At 35.4% G+C, this 24,482-nt stretch overlaps 1 protein-coding gene and 2 long non-coding RNA genes across 7 annotated transcripts in view; 1 reads left to right on the plus strand and 2 right to left on the minus strand.

Annotated features, from left to right (window-relative positions):
- The window catches only part of LOC133534624 (uncharacterized), a 139,635-nt gene that overhangs the window by 111,113 nt on the left and 4,040 nt on the right, over nucleotides 1-24,482 (minus strand). The window lies entirely within an intron of this gene.
- LOC133534644 (uncharacterized) lies at nucleotides 6,892-10,020 on the plus strand. Its single transcript, XR_009802068.1, has 2 exons — nucleotides 6,892-9,037; nucleotides 9,245-10,020. It is a non-coding gene; the product is annotated as an uncharacterized LOC133534644 (long non-coding RNA).
- Nucleotides 10,197-11,667, minus strand: LOC133534641 (uncharacterized). Its single transcript, XR_009802065.1, has 2 exons — nucleotides 10,847-11,667; nucleotides 10,197-10,557 (listed from the first exon to the last, which is right to left on the minus strand). It is a non-coding gene; the product is annotated as an uncharacterized LOC133534641 (long non-coding RNA).

Below are 24,482 nucleotides of genomic sequence, written 5' to 3' on the forward strand. Positions count from 1 at the left end.
TTTCGGGATCCTTTACAATGATATAGTGTAACTTTTAATAACATTACTAAAGTCAGGACGTAACGTGCTCAGCCTCGCAAATGGCTACTCAAAGTAACAGCAACCAGACTAAAGCGGTTAAAACTTGCTCCCGTTTTCAATACTGCTATTGTAAAAGTGAGAATTTATTGTTGTGGATACATGTCTATACACACAACAGATATTTCAAGTGGGGGTGGGCTACAAATATTAGGACTAGATTAGGAGCACTAGCACTTTAAAATATCGAATTATCAAAAGGGTATTCTAGTGTAGGTCATTTGCACATAATAACTAGATATGCAAATTGAGTTTAAACAGCATGCGAATCATTCTTTTGAACTTGAATAAAAACATGAATAGGAGAATGAACCCATTTCATTAAGTAGGTACGTGTTTACGAATATGTCATCGTTATTTCAGGTGCATCTAAAGTAAGTATTTAATAGTGGAGGTATCTTTCTATATTCAGTAACTCTATATGTAATAATAATAATAATAATTCAGCCTATATACGTCCCACTGCTGGGCACAGGCCTCCTCTCATGCGCGAGAGGGCTTACTGGACTGGACTGGACGGATTGGGGACTTCACATACACCTTTGAATTTCTTCGCAAATGTATGCAGGTAGGTACTTTATATGTAACATAAATAAATTCATAACATTACACTACATTTACATTTATTATTACATTTTTATTCGTATTATTTTGTAACATTAAGTTTTCTATTTTGCCAAATTTTATAATATGAAAACAAGTTTATAATATAAGGTCGACAGTTTACAGAACAGATTAAAGCTACGAAATAAAATGAATGTTCCCTTCAGGACAATAAATCACATCTCAGCTCGACCACGAGCCAAAGCCGATAATAAAACATTAAGTAAATAGATACATAACTCTCTGACAATGTAATTACATCATGGTAAATGTTTTGAATGTAATTAATTCTATTTAGTCACAGGCCAAGATTTCAAAATTATATTGGAGGCATATGTATATTTTACATCGGAGTCAAGCAGATTTGTTTCATTTTTTAGTTACCCACCTACCTACAAAGTATTTTGGCAAATGGTTATAATATATACCTATGGAAGGTAGAAAGCAAGGAACAAAACCTCCATATACCAAAAAGTATCCGACGAAAAACCATAAATAGGTGGCGCTACAATACCTAGAATAATTGAGAAAATTCTAAATCTAATCATAGAAAGGGCACTTCACTCCTTCAATAACGCCTAGGTTCTTAGCTACTCTAGCGCTACTTTGGAGATATTTGGAACTATTATTTATAGCTGACAGCTGGACAGTTTTGCAACAATTCCGCTTAAGGAGTTTCTGTTCCTTTCCTTTACCTTCCATAATATGTACCAAAACTCAATAATTACTACCACAAGTTCAAAGATGGCTCTGACTCATACTGATGTCAATATAAAGTTGATTTTTATGTTTTTTCTTTGCCATTAGTGAGTTTTGGTTGTCACCTGATGAACTACAAAATTAGCTCGTAGAAGAAGAAATAATGTGCCGAATATTCGGCCGGTCAACTCTACTGCTGTGAATGTGAAAGGGTGTGTAAGAGCAAGTTTGGCCTGGCCTGCCACATAAGAGCTCATAAGAGGAAAACCCTTTGATTTCTGTTCTGAGGTCGCCGTCATCGAAATAGATGTGGAGGACTATATAAGTATTCGGTATTCGGCATATTTTTTATTTCGGCGTATTCAGTTGAATAGTTTGGTTCGGATTGCCGAATATTTACCGAATAAACAATTTGTTTTTTAAGTAACTGGATCGGATTTTATGGCAATACGATATTATGCTATATCATTAAAGCAGTTGTAAATTTTGTTAAAGTAAATTGTAAGAAATAAAATAGTAAAAAATGCATAATTATAAATGTTATAAGGTGAGGTGAGGGGACGTCCGCCATGCCGTCTAAGTGCGCCTACCTCACCTTATTAATCAGATCTTTTAACAGTTTCTATTACTGACAATAGCAAAAATGTTTATATTACTTATATTTAAGAGGTTTAAAATCAAGAATTTGGTTAAAAAAAAATAAAGGTAAAGTTTGGTGTTTCTTCACCACAATCTAACAGTGATTCCAAAATAATTGTACATAGTTTAATTGAATCAAAAATGCAATCAACTATTCCATTTGAGACACTTTTAGTTAAAAGAAAATACAATAATATATAGACACGTTTAAGATCTTTCCAAGATCTTTAAAAGATCGATTACTAAACGACATGTAAAAATTGACGTTTATTTAGATTCCGCTGTGATCCAGATAAAATCTATCTACGATATTTCTAACGTCTAAGTGACATTGGTTGCCCTAATCGAGCTGCTTCTGTCAATTATACGACATACAAACGATATCTAAATGAGAACTTATCTAAACCAGGCCGCGTAGCCAACGTTACAATCGTTCACGTATCGTAACTATCTCTCTCTATCACTCTTCCATATTAGTGCGACTGTGACAGTTGCGTTTCGTTCGCCACGGAGCGTGAACGATATGCACGTTGGCTACGCGGCCTGAACTTATCGTTATCGTATCTCATTCATCGAATCGGGCCCATATTCATATAATTTATAAGAGGTAAGTACATTATGATTTATGGTGAAGAAAAACCAAGCTTTCGGCGCGGTGGGGTCGAAAACACGTGCGGAGTGCACACCGCGCGGAGTGAGCTGAACCGAATATTCGTATTCGGCAAAGTCCATATTCGTCCCGGGGTCTCTAGGCGACAGAAAAGATACTATCAACCTTTGTATTCAACTCGAAGTTGATATAACAATAAGGAATATCTGGGAGACCGAGCTTTGCTCGGAAAACATATAAAAACACAAAAATGCGCCGTTTCCCAGAGGTAAGACCTAGCTAGATCGCCCCTGAAAACCCCTATATAGCAAATTTCATCGAAATGGTTAGAGCCGTTTCTGAGATCACTGAAATATATAAATATACCTACAAGAATTGCTCATTAAAAAGGTACTTATAAGATATTACTAAATTTAGTGAAAGACGCAATATTTATGAACGTCAGCCCTCTTGAACCAATTCTATGCGTACTTGAAAACTTTATTCAACCATTAACCTATTTTACTGGTCTACGGAGCGTGTTTACTGCTACCTATCTAGCTGATATTCTGAACATTTATTGCGGTCACTTCTGCAGTTCTGTAATATTAACGACTTGTTTACAATTGAGAGAAAATACTCTTAGTTTCAGTAGATCTCATCTCGTACTGCTAGAGATGTTTTTACCATAACATAATCCAATGAAATAATAAGTTTTTGGCAAAAAAATCATTTTTGTTATAAGCTTTTATCGCTGACTGTACTTTTTTTTAGACAGGCGACTAATACTCCTCGAGCTAATCCTAAAAACCCTAAACAAAATTAGGTTGCGTTGTTTTATCACATAGTTCCTATGGCCATCTTCTTCATCTTCATCATCAGATCAGTTGGATGGTAAAAATGTGTGATCTTTAAGTACATTTGACTTGGCCAGTTTTCATTACATCAGTCATTTTATAAAGTTATTCAACATAATATATATATATATATATATATATATATATATATAGATTCTAATAAAATCTGGCCGAGTCAAATCTAACCTACTTTAAGATTTCACATTTTTTTAATAACAGCAATTGTTATATGTATCCAATAAAGCAAAGAAATACAGTTTAATAATTGTTCATAATGTTATTTTTTTCCTATAAATACATATTTTGCATAGAACTTGGCACTCAATTAGATCTCCATTCTTTTTGCGGCGAAGCCTGGCCTTGGCTCTCATTTTTTACATTTATGTTTTTGGTGGGATATCATTATTTTTGTAAAGCAAACTAGGCATGTATTGAGATTTAATGTTTTTTCTTGCGTTTCCGCTAATAATACATATATTGGGATAGTTTAAAATATCTGCTTGTAACGGTTCCAACGCTACAATTAAAAAAAAAATTGTATGGGGAACTTCCCTATTTTTTAACTATTTTTATTTTTAGATTTTTTCCTACGCTTACACACAATTACCGAGCTGGATTCCAAATTTGATCCTTCTAGGTCATCTGGAAGTAGGTTAGATTTAGGTACTATATGTCAGTCAGTGCTAAAATTTACGACTTTTTGACCTTCATATCTTTATAACCGTTTGAGCTAGCTTCATGAAATTTGGGCTTCTAGATGTCCTTATAGATATAATTAACCACACGTAGTTTTATGTGTTTACGTTAAAGAGGTTTTGAGTTATAGAAGGGTCAAAAGTGGCACCAAGTGGTTCGTGTAATATTACACTCGGCGCTGGCTAGCCAGTTGCTTTGGTTGAACTTGGCTCTAGATAAATTGAGTAGTACCGTCTTTGCACCTTTTATTTTAGCACCTTATTACTATGATCACTTTTCTTCACTTCAATGATACGGCGTATTTATTTGGGAAACTACGGATGCTAGCAAACCATTTGATGCCTAATTTTATAAAATGTCTCAATATAACGGCTGCGTAGCGTAGTAGGTAGTGGCTCTGTTTACGAAGTTCAAGGTCCTAGGGTTCCGATCTCGGTAAGGGCATGTGTTTATAACGATTATTTGTTCCAGTTATACCTATTACCTTTGTGCCAAAAACTCAAGCCTTATTAAGATTAAACCAAATGGGCTAAACGATTAAAATTATTTTATTAGCGCTTCATTACAGCCAGATGAGCCTCTTTATGAAGTGTAAAATCATAATTGTAATGGCTCATAGACTTAATACAAAACATAGGTACATACAGGGCGACTTCAAATTGGTAATACAAAATTAATGTTTTACACACATTTTCCCTTAACTAATCCCCTTAATTAAGTCTCATGCTATTAAATTAAGCAAAAGTATTTTTTTCTTAATTTTTAATTTATCCCTTTTGTTTAGACTTCACATGGTTATCCTACCATAATAATTAACAAAGAAGTTTAGTGAATTTCAAATGAACACTTTCCTCTTTGGTTATCAATCACCTGTCACGGTATTTATAAAGAAAACGTGTTTTGATTAGTAATTGTCACTTGTCAAAGAAAATAATATTTTCCGTGAGATTTTAATTTCACAATTAAATTAAAATGCCTCGACGTTATCCGTATACTAATGTTCAAAAAATGGATATTCTTGAAATTTATTTTACTTCACGGAGTACTGTGTGAACTCAGGCATTATTTCACGAACGATACCCTGATTGCCCAACACCTACACGTGTATTAATAAACAGTACCATCCAAAATTTACGAGACCATGGTCAGTTTACGGTTCCAGTACATGCTCAAGCACAAGGCCGGCGGCCGCGGTATTCACAAGCTTTTCGGAGAAGAGTGCTCGAGTTTTTTAACCGCAACCCAGAAGCCAGCACAAGGGATGCTGCTGCGAGATTCGGCACGAGCCAATTGTTTATTTGGCGGCTAATGAAAGCTGAAGCAAAACATCCCTTTAAATTTCAAAGGGTACAGGATATTGTATTGGCTGATTACCCTAGAAGAGTTATTTTTGGGCGTTGGCTGCAGCAAAACTTACACTTAAATATCCTATGGACCGACGAGGCAACTTTTACAAGAGTCGGCCTCTTTAACGTGCACAATGAACACTGGTGGGCTGATCGTGATGCAAATCCTCATGTAACTCGGCGAGACTCTTACCAAACTCGTTTTTCTGTAAACGTTTGGGCGCAACGGCCCAGTCGCATGGCCGCCTCGAAGTCCCGATCTGACGCCACTCGACTTCTTTTTGTGGGGCGAAATTAAAAGGAGAGTGTACGCACGGGAATCAAATACTACCGATGAACTTCGCCAAAAGATAATTGAGACATTTAATTCTGTAAAAGCCAATGAATTTATTTTAGAGAGACTCAAAATCAACCATAGACGGCGGGCCGACTTATGTGTCAGGGAAGGCGGTGGTCATTTTGAACACATCTTAAAATACGCTTAGGTAGGTTCACACTTAAACTTTTAAATGGTCATGGTGTTAATAAACGTGATTTATGCGTTTTAAGGTGTTTCATTGTTATTTATAATTATTGCGGTAAAAAAGAGAAAATTTCGAGTTTGTATTAATCGGTAGATTAGGTACAATAATAAATGATTTTAAAAAAATAATTCGGCTTATTATTACCATAAATTTATCAGGGTACTTAAAACCTCATCAAAACAATTTAGTTACACGAGTGTCACTTGTAGTGATATCAATGATAACGTACATTGACGATAACATCGAGTGACAAGTAGGTATGACAGTTAGATATTTAATGTAGAGTAACCACACTTTGGGACTTTAATTATTAGTTTTGTTAGAAAATTAGCGAGAATTAAATGCAGCTGATTTTAACAACGGAGTGAATGTATTATAATGTTTGGTATTAACTGAGCCACAATCAAGTGTTTTGTATTACCAATTCGAAGTCACCCTGTAGACGTTACGCTTTTCAAGTTAGATTTTTCCCTTACTAGTTAGTAATTAGTTTAGAATATAATATGTGCTGCTACAGGATCCGAAATTTTTCATTAAGGAAACTTCTTTCTGAATAAAATATCCATATATTTATAAATTTTAATTCAAAAGTTTCGCGTAGATAGGTTTCTGGAAAAGTACGGATGTATGGTTTTGCTTTATACTTCGTTTTTAGCATTTGAAAAAAGGTAAACAATCAAATCTTGACGTGTCTTTTTATTGAAAAACGCTTTTGAGAAAAAAGTAACTTTTATTTATGAAACAATGTAATTGATCGTATTTTTCAAACGCGTTATTCAATAAAAAGACATATCAAATATCACTCACATTCTTTCTAATGCAAAAAAAAACTAAGTCTAGCATGTAAGTATCAAAAGTAAAAAAATACGATGGTTAATGCTGCTAAACTTGAGACTTTTGATGGCTAATAACACCACAATAGTGTAGTTTCTTAATGATTTTCAGTAGTAAACGTAATAAAATCTAATTAAAGTACATAATCCAATTCCGGAATTTTCGATAATCTGTGGTCGCCATTCCGGAATTGTAATATCGAAAAATTGGTCCAAGATTCCGGAATTTCGAAATTCAGGAATCTCGGATTGCAAGCCATATCGAATACCCTATTGTGGGTATCTTACCAGCCAACCATAGGGCAAATCTGAAATGTGTCAAGGTGGGTGCAATGACAAAAAAATCATGTTACCTCCTTTTCTACATAATTAGGCGTAGGACGCTGTCTTTTTAATTTCATTGCATGAAATCCAAAATCAACAATAATCGTTCTTTCACCGGTCTTCCTCATTGAAGTCGTTTTTTTTTTCTTAAAAAATATTATTAAAAACTCAAGCGTTTCGTGAGACAAAAGGCGTTTTATTCCGTTAAGGAATTCCTGAAAGGCTAATGAATGTTAAATAGAAGGCTAGTATTCTTTTTGACTACCTTAATTATTGAATATACTTTAGCCAAACGTATTGGAACGGGGTGCAGTTATTTTACTTTCAATTTAATTTGTAAATTACGTATCTATGACAATGTATGGTCAAGACAAGTAAAGAATATGAATATAATATTCAACATGTGTCACGTACCCAATTTCCCAGTCTGACCTTATATGTACCTATATTAAATTATGTAGTAACATCTGATATAGGTTGACAAGCTTCTGCATTTCATTCTGCACCGAATTGGAAAGAGACAGAATTTAAGAGTACCACAAATCTTATGAATATGGAAACACTCATGCCACTGAAATGTAGGTGCAAGTTACTTAGAGCTTGTTACTCCTTCCTGAATTTAGTAACTGACGACAGGGACGCAGCAATACGTAGAAGTGACATGGGGGTATATTATCTGCATCGTGTCTTACGTATAGCGGCGTCCCACTAGTTAGTTACTAAAATTACTTAGCTTGTACCCGATTATAAATACGTTATTAAAAAAAGTTAGCCATTGAGTCGTAAAAAATCTTTGGCATTTTTACTATGGAATGAAATGGTTAACTGACATATTTCATAGGCAACATGTAAGAATAATTAATGAAAATTAACTGTGTCCTGTTCATTTCGGCTCAATATGTATTTTGGCCTGAGGGTGATAAAGCGAGTTTTAAGGTTTTTGTCCCCACTTTATCCGCATTGCGCGGGTTGGCGTCGCTCGTATGTTGACTTAAGACAAGATTTTCTACCTGCTATCTTTGGGTGAAGATACCTTTGCAACCCGTTTTGCACATATTTTTTATTGCTAGGAATATGTTTTGTGTGGCTACATAGTATCTGTCTAATTTTATGTCTATCTGATGATTCCCTCAAAAATAGTCCATGATATAGTTAGCAATTACACTTCTGGATGTAAAATTATATAAATAATTTCTCTGGGGATACAAGTTTTTCTGATCTCAGTTACAGTTAGCGAGCTAGTCTGAGCTTTTTTGCTGCTGTTTTCTTGCTAATTGGTCATTAACTACAAGCTACCTACTTAGATTCTTCTAGTACTTAGCGAACTCGGCTGAGTCCACTTTGCTACCTACTTATCTTCTCAGTGCGGCTTGAATGTTCACCTAAGTCCCAACTACTTTAGCGTAGGGAGGTACTTTGCGAGAATTGCGAGTTTTTTTCTTATGTAAAGCTACTAATAATAAAAGAGAACGGGATTTCTTCCCAGGTGTTGGCGATTGCTTTTTTTGGTGATTTGACATTCCTACTGAAACCAAGTGTTATATAGTTCAATAATTTCATTAATAATTAGGTACTTAAAACATCGTAAGTAAAGAAATATGTATAAGTATATATCTCGCAGTAAGATGGTGAAAGCGGTATATTCCTACGACTGTACTTTTATCTAATTAATATACCGCAATATACATATGGCGTTAATAGCGATATTTATAGCCGCGCTACAAAGCCTCAATTAGCAATTAATCGTTTCTCTTAATCTGTAATTTTGAGAATATAAATTAACTAATTCAAGCTTGTAAAATTTTATCAATAAGCGCCACTTGAACCATCCCACTAACCCGGGGTTAAGGTCTTCGCACACTATACCAATTCCACACCAACTCAACTCACTTTTGGTTCACCTTAGTGGACGACGAGTGGACGACGCGTAGACCACCGACAGTTACCTAAATTTTAAACATTGTACTATAGGACATACAAGATAAGGCTTTAATTTCAATATTTAATTTTGAGTCGAGTGGCTGTTGAGTTGTAACAATGTGCTAAGACCTTAAAGCGGTTAAACCTGTAGTTACTATGGTTATTGGTTACCAGTACAATTTGACACTGGGTTAACGGTTTAACCGGGTTAGTGGGATGGTGTAAGTGTCCCTAAGGAAGATAAACTGTAAGTAACTAGTTATCTTACTGAGCATATGAATTATATACCTTTTAATAAAGGGACCAGTGGCGGAGCATAAAATATCTATACCCCTTGCAATTGGTAAAACGAATCGGATAGGTACTTAGCCTAAATTCTCTTTGAAGTGGGTACCCTAAGATTTCCCATCAGATCTTAACATAATATCAATGGGACCAACTTAAAAAAAGCGGCCAAGTGCGAGTCGGACTCGCGCATGAAGGGTTCCGTACCATTTAAGACGTACGCACTGACCTATCACACATAGACAGTTAGTCCTCATAAGGCTAATCTGCCAAAAGTGAAGCCGAAACTCGATCGATGTGTGCGTGCGACGCTCGTGTCTTACGCTCAGCGACACACACATATATACAAAAACGGGTTGCCAGAGTTCATTTATTCCCCTTAAAGTAGATGGATTTTAACCACATCCTTATACTTGGCTATCAATCATTTGGGAGTGTGTATGTAGATATTAAATTTGTAGCAAAAGCTTTCAAGGTTTCTTTTAAGGACTTTGCATTTCTGTACTTTGTGAAATAATGTTTAAATAAAAAAACGTTTATTTTTTTATTTTACAAATGTGCACAGATAATAGCTGGTAGAATTGACTTTGGAATAATGATTTTAAATGATAAATATTTAATGACGATCATTTGGATTTGATTTGGTTTGATTTTATTTGACTAATATTTTCTTCGGGTTAGTGTGGTGAAAAGTTTTGTGTTTCACTTGGGGCAAAATTTGTTTAACTCTCGTAACTTGAAACCCTTGCAACGCTCAAGATTCCATTTTTCGACATTTAGGATCTTTATTTAGCTCGAGTAGCAATATTAGCACGAGCGGTTAAACAACAACTTTTCCACTTGTAAAACAAATAACTATTTATCGTCAGTACTAGTAATTGTACCTGCAGGCCTAGCCAAGGTGGCAATCGCTATTGCTTCGAACAACGAAACGCCTTGTGTCTCTCTATCAGTTTCCATATAAGTGCGACAGTGACAGTTGCGTTTCGTTTTTACAGACTTTAACTGTAACACCTGTGTTCCACAAATAAAATTTACTTTACTTGCTCATCAAAATGGCGAGAGCATATTCGACTATGTTTAGTCGGTTTCCATATTGCATCGTTCCTATTTAATCTAATTTTTTCCGTCCATCTCGCAGACAGAAGCGGATCAGTCGGAAATCTAAAACGAATATCACACAAAATAAAAATATGAATTTAAACTGTAATTTTATAAAAGACAAAACATAATTTGAAATAAAAGAATGAAAAACTAAAAAAGAATATTTTCTATAGTCATACAAGGAACTTAAAGTAAGCATATTAATTTTATCAATGTAATCGTCATGCCTCATTTGGAGGAAAAAAGATTCATATCACCTGGCAACATTTATAAGTAATGGCGGCTGACGAAAATTTGGATTTTTGTATTTACAATTACGTAAAAATATCACATTAAACTGGATACTTACGCATGAAATGTTATATCAGGCGGTTTGTTTTTATTCACTGATGTGTTGTGACACCAATTCACCGCACAAACAACCATCTTTCTTGTATTTTTTAATTTATAACCGGGAGGTGTACACAAACCAACTCGACCTTGAGTACTGCGAGGGCCGTTCGGATACGATGACACGAGGGCGACATAATGTCGTACTCGAAATGGCTTCACTAGGGATGTACAGACTAGGCATCTAGGTTAGTTATAAATCTATGGACGTACGTATTAAAAAAAATCTACTTACTAGATCTCGTTCAACATTTTACCACTTTGGACACACATTTTACCACTTTGGAAGTGTCTCTCGCGCAAACTATTCAGTTTAGAAAAAAATCATATTAGAAACCTCAATATCATTTTTGAAGACCTATCCGTAGATACCCCACACGTATGGGTTTGATGAAAAAAATTTTTTTATTTTATGACTTATTAAAAAAACTACTTACAAGATCTCGTTCAAACTAATTTTCGGTGGAAGTTTGCATGCTAATGTATATCATATATTTTTTTTAGATTTTTCATTCTGTTATTTTAGAAGTTACAGGGGGGGGGGGGGACACAATTTTTTTCACTTTGGAAGTGTCTCTCGCGCAAACTATTCAGTTTAGAAAAAAATGATATTAGAAACCTAAATATCATTTTTTTTTAATTTTATGACGTATTAAAAAAAAAACTACTTACTCGATCTCGTTCCAACCAATTTTCGGTGGAAGTTTGCATGGCAATGTATATCATATATTTTTATTAGATTTTTCATTCTGTTATTTTAGAAGTTACGGGGGGGGGGGGGACACATTTTACCACTTTGGAAGCGTCTCTCGCGCAAACTATTCAGTTTAGAAAAAAAATATATTCGAAACCTCAATATCATTTTTAAAGACCTATCCATAGATACCCCACACGTATGGGTTTGATGAAACAAGATTTTTTGAGTTTCAGTTCTAAGTATGGGGAACCCCCAAAATTTATTGCTTTTTTTTCTATTTTTGTGTAAAAATCCTAATGCGGTTCATAGAATACATCTACTTACCAAGTTTGAACAGTATATCCCTTATAGTTTCGGAAAAAAGTGGCGGTGACATAATCGGACAGACAGACGGACATGACGAATCTATAAGGGTTCCGTTTTTTGCCATTTGGCTACGGAACCCTAAAAAGGAAACATCTTATACATACCCCTATGCTGAGCACAGGGATATACCTATATCACCTTCACTCCTGCACGAGAGGAATTAGGGTATAGGACCCACGCCGACACAGCCGCCGCCGAAACATGTTGGGCTTCACACCTTTGAATTTCTGCGCCAATGTATGTAAGCTTCCTCACGGTACCACGACGGACGGACAGCCGTCATCGAGAAATTGAGGAGCAGAGGAGCATTGAACATAAAAAAACTAAAGAAAAGATGTCAACGAATTAGGAACTTCCTCCTTTTCGAACTCTGTTATAATTTATTTTAATCCCGGTATAAAATAATCTGGCTTCAAACGAATATCTCCAATTTCAAATAGGCAGTCCCACACACCAGAAACTAGTCTCAGGTGCTGGACCTTGGGCAGGGTAGGGTAGGTACTGCCGGATTCGGGACGTTATTTCTTCCGCTAATATGTCCGTCAACGTCCGATGTTGTTGTTCACTTGTATGGTAGAAATAGGGGCAAGACAACCGGTAAAATGACTAGCTGATTTCAATCGTAGGTAGTTATTTTCAGGGTTGAAAAAGTATTTGCATTGATGCAACTGAGACGTCATTTTTGAAATACCTAAGTAACACTTGCAATTCACATTGGAATTTACCTACCAGCTGAGGTGAGGCAAAAAAAAATATTTTAGGATATCGAAATTATTATACAACGCAAGCAAAATGTCATTTTTTTTTTCGGACAACGCTCTTCATTCACACCAGCATCACTGACTTCATTAAGATTAACCAAGTGTAGGTATTTTTCGAGATCAAATAAGCGAATGAGTAATGCCAGCAAATATTTAGGTTGCTTCGGTTTAGGCGCTAAGGGCACATAACATATCTATATATGTATATATTTGGCCAATACAGGCACAGCCACGACAAGTAATAAATAATTATAAGATAATTAAGGATTTATTACCTTCACTATCGCCCTGGACTTCGGTGCGTTCCAAAACCTAAAGACAAAACCAAAAATATCAAAACAAATTCTACCGCGCACTCACAAGCAAATTCACACACCACAAAACTAAACTGAACACAAACTTAAAACGTTCCAAAATAAAGAAATCTTTTAAATAAGCACACTGTCCAGATGCTTCAAGCCGTGAACTTTTTAAGTTTTAAAAGTTGATAGGTTCATTGAAAAGCATTTACATGCACGTGTGCACAGTACGCGCTGCCGGCTTGCGGACCGGTCGACGCGCGCCGAGTGGCGACTGTCAAACCAGCCAGCTGGCAGATCCACTCTAGCGGCCGGACTGGCAACTAATGACACTTCATCGAATAAAGGCGTAACTTAAATGAAGGCCTTTTTTGCTATCATTATTTATATAAAATAATAACCCGTCCTAACAAATTTATTAAGAACAGAATATAACTCGTTCAATAAGTTTTTAACAACTAGTTTAATATGTACCTATAGTTAAATTGTAATTTTTAAATCTGTAGTTTTAGAAGTGCACATGCCTTATTAAGTGGTTTTGTTACCTAATTTACCTGCTTCTATGCTGTCATCATGGAGTACCTATATTGAATGTGATAATGTAAATGTACTATATAATAAACACCCCAATAAAGGATGGGGAAGCTTTAATGGGATATTGTATAAGACATCCTGTAACATTTAAATAGTTTTTATATGTATATGTACCTACTTACTGAGTACACTTTAGCAAGGACCAGTCATCGACATGATAAAGTATGAAGTTTTAGTAAGTATGTACTTAATTTCTGTCATCTGGATACGATAAGCCGGCAAGACAAAGGAGGTCGGGTCGATCAAATTGTATCAGAGTTTAACGGTCAATATACCTATGATTGCTTTATTTAAACCACCATGTGTTTGATTGATTGGATTAGCATTAGTAAGTAGGTAACATTTTGTTCTTGGCAAAATCACCATTTAAGTTTTTTTTAACAGGTACGTATATGGCGACGGTGCAACACCCACATCTGGTGTAAGAATTAAATGCTTTTTCATCCCGAAAGCTTTTTGCCTTTTTTTATTAACCATATTCGTCTTTATGCCCTTTTACGCTCGCGCCCCGAAAGGAGCGACATGGCGGCGGCGCCCCAGAGAGGGGATATTGACTCGCCTCGCAGCCATTGCGCATGCCTCAGCCCATGTGTTACTGTTTGAATTACGCTCAAATTACGCTAAAAATAATAAAAACCTCTTAAACCCTACATATTACCAACTTTGCATATGATAGGTAAATGTATAAAGATAAACTTAAGAAACATGATCCGAAGTTTCCATGCCCTGACACTTGCCTGGGGACGAAACACTGCATACAACGACCTTGACCCCTTGTAGCGGTAATTTTTGACACCGGCTTTTTATTGGTGGTTTTTTATTTAATTTTCTAACACGCAATGGCGAGCTATGTTTTTATGCCAACAGTTCAATACCTAATATAAGTAAATAATAAGACCAATACCAAAGTACTATTATATTTTGCTAGTAGGTTGTCCAGGGTCGTTTAAAATTATTATTATTTATTTTATATCGGAGCGATTATTGCAGAAAATATTCACTTTATCAAAAAATATCCAACGATATCCCACGTCATTGGGTTATAGCGATAACTTTTTTTTTCTTGGTTTTTATTTTACCGTTCTATCGCCATGCATGATTTATGTATCCATGCTAAATTGCAGCTTTCTAGCACTAACAATCACGGAGCAAAACCGCGGACGGACAGACTAACGGACATAGCGAAACTATAAGGGTTCCTAGTTGACTACGGAACCCTCAAAAGGATGGCGGTTAAACTTAAAATGTTGATCTACAAATGCATTAAAAAGCTCATTCTCATGTATGATTTTGCCTGGAACCCCAGGCTCCTAATATAAGCCGTGGCAAAAAGCCGGGACAACGCGAGGAAGATGATATTGACCCCATAGGTTGCATTTTTTTAGTAATCACGGCTGTGGGGTATCTTTTATAGTATAATAGTATTAGCCACAGACCACTATTTATACCGAAAATACGGTACCTACTGAGGTGAATGTGCGTGCAGCGTTATCATGGTAAATACTAGGGGTTTCCAATTCCGGAACTGATTTTCGATAATGGGTCCCAATTCCGGAATTCTGTAACTGGTTCCGGAATTGGGGTTCACCATATTTTTATTACATTTTTTAATAAAAAAACTTAAAAAAAAAAGTGATATTCTGATACTTTACGTACGTTTATCAAAGAAAGTATTGTTTCAATATAACTTAATTTGAAGTATTATTAATCGAGAAATATCAATAAATTTTTATTTTAGAACCTTATTACTATGATCACTTTTATTCACTTCAATGATACGGCGTATTTATTTGGGAAACTACGGATGCTAGCAAACCATTTGATGCCTAATTTTATATAATGCCTCAATATAACGGCTGCGTAGCCTGGTAGGTAGTGGCTCTATTTACGAAGTTCAAGGTCCTAGGGTTCCGATCTCGGTAAGGGCATTTATATGTAGTGTGTATAACGATTATTTGTTCCAGTTATACCTATTACCTTTGTGCCCAAAACTCAAGCCTTATTAAGATTAAACCAAATGGGCAAAATGATTAAAATTATTTTATTAGCGCTTCATTACAGCCATTACAGCCAGAGAGCCGCAGATGATGATTATGAAGTGTAAAATCATAACTGTAATGGCTCGTAGACTTAATACAAAACAAAGGTACATAGACGTTACGCTTTTCAAGTTAGGTTTTTCCCTTACTAGTCCCTAATTTAGAATATAATATGTGCTGCTACAGGATCTGAAATTTTCCATTAAGGAAACTTCTTTCTGAATTGTGAATAAAATATCCATATATTTATAAGTTTTAATTCAAAAGTTTCGCGTATAGGTTTCTGGAAAAGTACAGATGTATGGTTTTGCTTTATACTTCGTTTTTAGCATTTGAAAAAAGTAATCAATCAAATCTTGACGTGTCTTTTTATTGAAAAACGCTTTAGAGAAATAAGTAACTTTAAATTTTGAAGTGTGGGGTGCATGCGTCAAAAACGGTACGCATACGACGCGTCACTGCGATTCCGTATCGTGACCGTTTTTTAAGCTGCGGTCTGGTCGCACCTTTACTTTGTTTCAAAATTAAAAGTTACTTATTTCTCTAACGTTAGGTTCTTGAACAAAGGAAAAGGTATCCTTAGATGACATCAATTAGGTATAGGGATAATTGGAGGAAATGCGTGGAGACATAGATTTACCACCATTAGGTATAGCTTGAAAGAAAGAGAGAAAGACAATTTGGAGTATCTAAGACTTACTACTAGTTGGGAGTAGTATAATATAAACCGTATTTTTCTGTATTTCCGTTAATTTCAAGAGTGCATTCCTGAGCTTAAATTAAGTAACTTTCTCAAAGACACCGGTATTCTAATTAGCTCCATTTTGGATTTCGGAGATAATCAATAATTTATTTTTATCGTATAAGGCCCCAACGAGCGTGTACACTTGCCTTAAGGCCTTGATTAGTGTTTAAAGAATAATAATAGTAAAGCCTTTTTTATTTCCATAATCATTTTTAGGGTTCCGTAGCCAAATGGCAAAAAACGGAACCCTTATAGATTCGTCATGTCCGTCTGTCTGTCCGTTTATGTCACAGCCACTTATTTCCGAAACTATAAGAGCTATACTGTTCAAACTTGGTAAGTAGATGTATTCTATAAACCGCATTAAGATTTTTACACAAAAATAGAAAAACAAAACAATAAATTTTGGGGGTTCCCCATACACTAGAACTGAAACTCAATTTTTTTTTTCCATCAAACCCTATGTGTATCTATGGGGGTGTATCTATGGATAGGTCTTCAAAAATTATATTGAGGTTTCTAATATAATTTTTTTCTAAACTGAATAATTTGCGCGAGAGACACTTCCAACTCCACTTCCTTTTTTTACTGTTGTTGTTGAGAATATAAGTTAGTGCTTACTGCTTAGTACGAGCTAATACATTGGCACGTAAGTATTATCTCATTCTCGAAATGACATTGATATGTCACAGTTGTCAATTGTTTGGTTGAGTTAAATGTAATGGCCGTGTTACAACAACGCTATATGCAACATTTACTTAATTACTTAAAATAAATCAAAAACAATAAATAAATAAATATTTTTTTTTCGAATATTACCTACCTATTCCATTAAGTTTCATTAAACGTACTTGCTCATGCCCCGAAGTTAACGGAATACAATAAAAACACGGTATATGCTAAACAAAATACAAGAATAAATGCAATGACCAATATGACCATATCAAATATATTTATTTTATCTCATGAGAATAAGATCAACTTCCAACATCCAAGTTAAATCCCTAGATAGCTAAGTGCAGACGCGGCGGGCGACAGAGCTGGCACGCGGCCAAAGAATCCTCGCGCGAATGTCACTTTTTTCTCAGTTTTCGCCTTCGATGGCTCGAGAAGGCGGTTCGGTCGGCAAGCCGAATAGGCGCGTTGATGATGGGTTCTGTTCTGTTTATGACGAGTAGATCAATCAAGAAATGAAAAAAATCTCGGATGCTTTTACCAATATGCTGCTTCGACGACTGAGCAATTAAAGCTATGCCCAGTTCAAAATGCATTTACTAAAAAAAATTGTTTTGTTTGACTGTTTTCTGATTGCTACCAGTACCTTCACTTCTTTTTGCTCCAAATAGTACTTGATCTATTTTTCTACGCTTTTAGATATTGTGCATTCTGCTCGTACTTGTCCGCAAAGGCGTTGGCGCGAGAGAGACGCACGAAAACTAAATGATATCATTTAAATATAATTTTGATGTCTATGTAATGTACGTTTGAATTTGCCTGTTAGTTTCCCTCTAAGTATGTAGTGTTTATAATATTCCTATATTTATTTGATTCAAGTGTCGAGTTAAATTTAAACCACTTTCGTAGTCTGATAAAGCTAAAATCGGCGATGAAAGCTTGTGTATCATATTGAACAAATAACGTATTACTTAATATTACGTTTTGGGTGACATCTCATTATCAGATTATATTAGGTATTTATTATGATATAAGAAAATGGAAACGACTACCTAAGTTAGTGGTAAACATGTATAATAACATTCACAGAATTATGATTAGTGTGAAGTTTCTCATGAGCGATGGTCGCTCCGAAATAGACTTGGTTAATTTAAATGACTTAATTGCTTCCGTTGACTTAAAATAACTTTATATAGTAAAATTATTCTTGAGGAATTTTGTTTAGTATTTCGAGTACGATACGGTTTTCTTTTTTGTTTAATAAGTGCCGCTTGCGGTCACAATTGGAATTTTACACATCTTTAATTAACCATGAGTTTCATTAGACATAGATAAATAAGTAAACTTAAAGTGCCCACTCTATACATCCGTTTTCTTAAAAGTAGTGCCTGTCTACATTTTTGTAATGAGATTAATTAGCGAGCTTTTTGTTGTTCTAGGATGCAACTGGGAAAGCAGTAATATGAGAAAAGGGTTATTATGATCGCTACATTTAAATTATAACAAAATGGATAAATATTATTACAACGATAAATTAAACAATAATATAAAATATATTCTACTTTTCCTTTTTCATTATTATTATTACTGGCTATTACCTACAACAACACCAAGGAACGCTAAAAACAGAGGAAGTCATTACTTAGATTTATGGAATCAAAGGCAAAAAGTCTATTGTGTAAAATTGTGTAGCTACCCGTTAGGCGTTCTAACCAGGCTCTTATCGACACTCATACATACATACGCCTACAATGTTATGTAGGTATATTTGTTCTGGTTTATTTTTTACAGCAGAATTGTGAATAAATGTTGCTTTTACGATATTTGGAGACAGGCGAAGCTGTAGGGCGGAGTGATTTTATTGAGGCAATTTCATTAGTAAAGACTGCCTACATATATTGTATGACTGAAATAGAAGCAATGGATAACATTCATAACGTTAAGGTACCGAGTAGCTATTTCATCCAAAACTTGTAATAAAAGGTTAGATATTTTATTTCCTTTAGTTATTTTCTTTCTTTGTCCAGGTTATTTATAATATGAGTATAGTGTGTCATGATTTTTTAGTAATTGCACCAAATAGTGTTATCAAATATGATTTTTAATTGCCAACATTCTTAAAATACCTAAGTTTAATATCAGGGTGATGGGTAATGTTTAATGATTTCCCTGGCAATACTTGAGTTAGCAACCGGCAGGGGTAAGCGGAAGCTAAAGAGAGTGTAGTACAGACTCGTTCACTACGATTGGTGTCGTCAAAAAGATAGACATCTTGATGTTAACAGGTTTAGCAAAGTTAAAGAGGCACCTCCATTTTATACTTAAATAGAGCAATTAGATATATTTATAATATAAGTAAGTACATAAAAGCACATTATAAAAAACCTAACCTAGGGTGTCGCCTGCAGAGAAGAAGGACGGGCTATCCGCGCAAGACTACCGCCTTCTGCATCTGACCCTTGAGCCAGCCACCTTGCGAGAGTCACAAAGTGTTGGCCGAGCCTCTTCGCTGTTAGCCCGTTCGCCGGATCGGGACAACGACCGTCAAATCACCGTCCCACCTTGAGGTTATCTCGTGAGCAAAGTCTAGGTACTTACTGGACTTGTCCTTCTCGGCTTCCCCGAGATTATCATCATGGGGGATGGTGACGTTGACGAGACGCTGCGATCGATCTACCAGCACTATGTCAGTCTTTTATTTTTTTATTGTTTGTTCTACTACCTGAATAACCTACGCGACATGAAAATGGGTGGACCAACACTTTATATTCACTGGTTGCTACGGTCATATGTGTGGGTCACTCTTAGCAAACCCTTAAGTTATTTGTAGGTAAAGGTAAGCCCATTCTACTGGCTCGGTATCTTCTATTCTGAATAAGCGTGTTTGTAATAATGTGTTATAGGTAAAAAACTTAAGTAAGTCACCTGTTGTATGTAGTTGTGACGTCTTCGAATAGACAATACATGTTTAAAAGACACACACAAACAAAACAAATGTTTATTCGAACACGTCACAACTACATACAATAGGTGACTTACTTAAGTTTTTTACCTATACAACCCTTTCCTAAAAAACTTCTAATACTTTTGTCTCTTGTCAGATGGAACAGAATGACTGTCGAGGACTTTGTGACGATAGGGACCGTACGCGTTGGAGGGTCTGCCATCTTGTGGCCTGAATCGGAACTATAAACATGTACATTTACACGTACATTTGTGCATAGTAGGTTCTGGCATCTTGTGGGCTACATCGGAACAATAAACATCACATTTACGCCTCGCGCCAAAAATCTGACAGCTCCTGTGCTGCCTCCTACAGTTCATGCACGCTCCCTATTTTGCTTAAGTATGTTCCCGTATACAGTAACTTTAAATTTGCAATCAATAACTTCAAGATATAACTTTTCACCATCAAACGTTCTCTCATCAACTCGCGACGCGCGAGGAAAATCGAATTTCAGCATTTTCATTTCCCGACTTCTCGTTGGCACTAAGAAAAATATTTCATTCCTTTGAGAAATTCAATTTATTTACTGTACAACTATGAGTGCTATCTTTTCCAGCAGAAAAGACTGGAACTAGTGGCGACAAAAATTATTATATCGAATACGTATAATTACATTTTTTTTTGTTATACCACGACGGTGGCAAACAAGCATACGGCCCGCCTAATGGTAAGCAGTCACCGTAGCCTATGGGCGCCTGCAACTCCAGAGGTGTTACATGTGCGTTGCCGACCCTCAAACAGCCTTATTCAAATAAAACTTAATTTTAATAGTAATTAATAAACTGAATTCGAGTTGTACTCGTATCAGTGTCTCACATTGCTACACATGCGACGATAATATAGAACAAACAAACTCACTATACGAATAGGTAAGTTTTCGACATTTTATGGATGTGATCCTGATCACAACTGACTTATTTCCCACTGCTTTATACTTAGGTAGGTAAGTAGGTAGTAGATAAACTGTTCCAGGCCTTCTCTCACTGTAGAAGAGAGTATAAGTTATAGACGATATTATATAACTATAGATATGTTATACTCATACATAAGGAGCATAAAAATACTACCATATTTATTTCTATACCTACGAAGAAAAATGTTATCTTTGATTAATTTTCGCATTACATTCATCTTTGTCATACTCATTGTTAAACATGAGCTTGTCTCTTCTTCTTCCGGTGAGCGGAGGTTCGTTAGCACGTGCTCATTTCTCGCCTGCCCAGGTGCGATTAAAAGCAACTTGTACAATTTGTCACAAGGTAATCACTTCAATTTTCGAACGCCTATAACGTACCTATCTTGAGTTAGGTATAATAAATCATTGACCCCACGCTAGTATTCTTATTAGATACGATTACGCTTATGCCTGAACCAACGACGTGAGGGGTTTAATTGTTTGAGACAAGGCTCTGCCCGCGACTTCCTCCGCTTAGAGGTCATTTAAACTGAATAACCCTCCCTTATCTTTGTAAGACTCACTATACAAAAAAAATATTTGAGTATGGAATCAAAAGTGAAAGAAATATGGTTTCTTTGGTTTTGAAATCGAACGAAAGAAAGAAAATGCAATTTTTTTTTATGTTAGCATAGTCAGCAAACGAGCAGACGAGCCGCCTGATGGGAAGAAAATGAATTAAATTACGTAGAAGTTATTAGTACTAAAACAGAGACGCTTTACATACCTATAGATTAAACAGATTTTCGTACATTGACCCGCCTGTTGCTATCTCTATTACACGCGCATATTGCGCGCTGTCCCGCCCATGATGCCGGTTGTCAATGTCACTGTTTGACTGAACTTGACAGCAATATAATTATGTCACACGTGCGTGGAATAGAGACAGCAACAGGCTGGTAAGGTCCGACCGAGATCTCGGTCTAGGTCTCGGTCTCGGCATTCTCGGCCAAAAATCGAGCCGAGATCTCGGTCTCGGCTCTCGGCCAAAATGGGCCGAGATTCTTGCCGAGACCGAGAATAGGCAAGGAGTTATCATTGGTGAATTTGAATTTTCCCCGCACGAGCGCCTGTTTCTTAGCCACCCGTTGGTTGCATCGCCCGGTTGTGACGTTTTTTGTGATTTTGATTGGTTTCGTACCCACATTTTAAGCCAATTACTTATCAAATACTAAGTGTTGGGATCGGATAGGCGCAGTTGCAAGAAATGACTAGTTCATTTGGGTCTTTTCGTTTTGTGGTTATTATTATTGATGAATAAATAAGTGTATATTGTTATCGGGATGTAACTTAGATTCACTTGTTGTGAGTAGAAGATGACACTGGATATTTTGATACTAAATATATTTGTGTTAACGGGAAAACGCAAAGCAGTAGGTATGTACTAAAACGACAGCTGTGGCGGATATTTTGGTTTACAATATAGAACTCTTTATTTTGATAATTGTTATTGTCCACATCCATACTGAAAAAACCGGCCAAGTGTGTGTCGGACCACGCATAATGGAAGGTTTCGTACCTTCATACAATACAAAAAAGACGTTAGTGGCACTTTCGTCGTTTTAATAAGATCAGTTTTTTTATAACTCTTTAATGTCTTAACCGACCATATTCAAAATAATTATCCTGAAAATTATTTGCTTATTAAGCTTTATTATTTAGATATTTTTAAATGGTTTTGCTCTCCCAGTTCAAAAGTTAGAGGGGATCACACAATTTTTTTTTTGTGCGATTATTTCCAAAAGTATTTACTTCAAGAAAACGTTTTTATCAACCTTTATGTATTTTTAAATACCTATCTAATGATGAGCCACATGATTTTTTAAAACTTTTAGTTACATTTATATGGAGTATATATTTGAAAATATATTTTACAATATTTTTTTCGAAACTAAGAAGCGACTTACATAATACATGTACACCTACGTTCCAAAGGTTATAAAATATATCGTATAGTTTTTGAGTAAAATGGCTGTGACGTACGCACAGACCCACAGACATAAGGACATGACGAAACTATAAGGGTTAGATTTTTGCCATTTTGGCTACGGAACCCTAAAAATACTATTTAATAGCGCTACGAATTGATTATGACAACTTTTTTCTGATAAATCGTTGAATTTCAATTATAATACATTTTTAGTACAATATTCGTCTTTTTTTCTATTTTATAAATTCTCGGTCTCAGTCTCGGTCTCGGCCGAGAATCCAATTGAATCTCGCTCTCGGTCTCGGTCTCGGCCGAGACAAAAAAAGCATTTTCGGTCGGACCTTACAGGCTGGTCTATGTACGAAAATCTATATGTTAAGCGTCTCTGCTTTACGGGTAAAACCGGGGTTAACACTCTTGAATTTCAAATCCCCCCTACGGCTTTGAGGGCTGATTCCGGGATAGAAGTAGGTAACCGTTGTCCTATTTCAGGATATAAAACGAGGTGTGTCTTTTATCCAAATATACTTACAAAACTTTACATTTGAAATATAAGAAGGAAGAGTATTAAAATATTGGTTTGCAAGAAGATGAATATAGGTAAGAATATAAAGAATACTGTTTCAATATGTTTAAGAAAAAAGTGACAAAATGGCTTCAACAAAATTGTTTCTACAGCCTTAATGAATAATTATTTTAATTACAATGCAAATTAATTATTGAATATTTCTACTTGTATGTGTGATTCAATATTTGACATTCTAATCCTTAATTCACTTTTGCAATATTACTTTAGTTTACAATACTTTATTTCTTTTTTCTCTTTCTGGAATTCTGATAATAGACATGGATGTAATAATATTATCTCCTTACATAAAAATATTTGTCATTTATTTAAGTTTAGTTTAAGCGAACCTTCTTTGCATGCTTTGTTAAGCAGAATGTATTGGACATTTTTATATTGTAAGAACTTGTTTTGTGTTCTGCATTCTTGCAAATGAATAAATGATTTAAAACTTATTCAGTTCTGTAATATTTCTTTCAATTCACATACTTACCTAATTTGTACACATAAATGATTGTCGCAAATGTACTCTCGTAACGCTATTCCACAAGATACGGTGGTTTCCATAAACTTCGAACCGTAGACGGCTAGCTACGTAGTTAATTACGTTATCCGTAAGAGGGCGCAGTGATACGATGCTCTTTTGGTATACAAACTTAGAGAAGAAACAGCATCGGCTCCTAGTTGCTTCTTTACTTTGATTATAGATGGCGCTTTCCTTTTAATTTGGAAAATTAACATTTATGTATTCATTGTTCCTTCTAGCTATTGGATAAAAATGTTATAAGTAATTTATAAAACTCACTGTGTTAGTAAACCTTAATAATGTGTTGTATAATTTTTATCCATTCCAAAAGAGTAATGTTCCTTTCATTTGTTGATAGTGTAGGTAAGTATCTACACTATTCTTTATATTCTTTGGTGTAGATATCACTGACGACTGGCCTAGTCGGCATCGCTAG

The sequence above is a fragment of the Cydia pomonella genome, chromosome 2 (assembly GCF_033807575.1).
Source record: "Cydia pomonella isolate Wapato2018A chromosome 2, ilCydPomo1, whole genome shotgun sequence".
Classification (NCBI taxonomy): Eukaryota; Metazoa; Arthropoda; class Insecta; order Lepidoptera; family Tortricidae; genus Cydia; species Cydia pomonella.